The following is a 2,069-nucleotide window of genomic DNA, read 5'->3' on the forward strand; positions in this document are numbered from 1 at the left end:
GCCTTCATTGTTCTATTTTAGCCATTTTGATAAATTTATTTCCCTGATCAATAAATGATGATTCTTGCTATCAAATCAGAATAATTTTGATACAAAGCCGAATTAAATTGCAATTATCTATTTTCTGCAAGGAACGGGGGATTTCTAATGGGCGTTTTTAAATATTTTATGAGAAAGAAGAAAAATCAGATATCCCAGTACAAGAAAAACGTTTTGATATTACAAAATGTATTTTTATAATGTGAGAAAAGCCAAAATATTTTCAGGGGGGCGGAGAAATAACATTGCAAAAGTTATTTTCCAAGATTAATTTAGCCATTTTTACATGGGGGGCAATAGTTTAATGAACGCACAGAACATTGTATTTTTTTTTTTTTAATACAAGAAAAAAACAACACAAATATACACACAAAAAAAAGAAGGTAATTATGCTTTTATTTTGATGAGGGATTTCTCTTTAAGGGCAAAACATAGTAGGGGGAAAAAAATCACAGTCAGTAAAAGAAAAGTATGAATGTTATGAAACGCATTTTTTTAATGAGAAAAATAAAACTCAAAAGTTGTACAGTAATTTTACACGCTTTGGAGACGTCGGATTTTTATGACAAAAATTCTTGCGGATACGCAAGTCTGTGTGACGTCATTAATTTAGTACGTGACAGAGGAGGCATGCCGAAAATAAAGAGCCGCTGAATAGAGCCACAACCAAAATACCGATAGATTTGAAGCCCTGCACTCGGAAGGAAACACTTAGACCACAGCTAATAATGCATTTATTAATTAAAACTTGAAAAGGATGGTGACTTCCGCCAGGCTCTTCACACCGGAAACGCCGCGAGAGTAGAAGTTGAACGGGAGTAGCAGACGTGAGCCAGCTCACTTTTCTGGTAAGTTTGTTGTCTTCCACGTTTTTGGGGGGCGTTATTTGAACAATATCAAGCCTTAAACTGCGTATATGAACTATCGCGCTGACGAGTGGCAGAACCAAGAAGTTTAAAGTACTGAATTGGTTTGGAATTTTTCCCAGTCGCGTTTTGATTGGGTGAGTTGTAGAGATGCAGGAAGTGAACACTTGTCTCGTCTGTGTTTTGAGTAAAATGGCTTCAAAATGTCATGTTTCAAACATTTGGTATAATTTCAATTTTTTTTCGTCAAGTGTAAGGTACTGTCATTGCCCCGAATTCGAAACCAGTCACTTAAAATGACGGTTGCTATGAAAGTCTACCATAGCAACTGAAAACGTAAGGTAGTGAGTGGCAGGATATCATGTAACAACTATCCTGACAAGAGGCATATACCTTTTCCCACAATTTAAAACAGTTCCTTCTTATGGTGAAATCGGCCCGTTTTAGGGTTCGATCCTCATTCGGTACCAGTGGAGGTTCTAGAGCAGTTTTACTGTGTTAGCCTAGCCAAGGGATTTGTCAGAGGGGCATACTGTATACGGCAGGGGTGGCAAACTGCGGTCCTCGAGGGCTGGTGTCCTGCAGGTTTTGTAGATTTCCCTACTCGAAGTGCAGCTGATTCCAATTAACAGGCTCGTTATCAGGTTTCTGCAGAGCTTGCTGATGAGCTGATCATGAATCAGCTGTGTTGAAGAAGGGAAATATCCATAACCAGCAGGATTGCGGCCCTCGAGGACCGGATCTCGCCACCCCTGGTATACGGTATCTACTTCTAGCTAATATTAATTTACCTTTCCACAACATTTATAGACTGGGTTGATGAAATGTTATGTTGCTTTTTGTCCACAGTTCAAAATGGGGAGAAAAGATGTCCGTCCATCCATCCATCCATTTTCTTAAAACCGCTTACCCCTCACAAGGGTCGCAGGGAGAAAAGACATCACATCCTATTTATGCACCATCGTGATGGATAACGAGGCAGACAAACTCTGATGATGAAGAGAAGCAAGTTGAGTGCCAGCGAAAGACAGCCAAGGGACCTGGGGGACATTGGTTGTCAGAGAGAAGACGCAGAACAGGGAAGAGAGGCAGTTGAAGATCCTGTGAGTGACATACAAAAAAAGAGTGAGACACAGAGACTAGTCGGGTATGAGCATTCTCAAG

This window comes from Festucalex cinctus, chromosome 20, assembly GCF_051991245.1.
Source record: "Festucalex cinctus isolate MCC-2025b chromosome 20, RoL_Fcin_1.0, whole genome shotgun sequence".
NCBI lineage: Eukaryota > Metazoa > Chordata > Actinopteri > Syngnathiformes > Syngnathidae > Festucalex > Festucalex cinctus.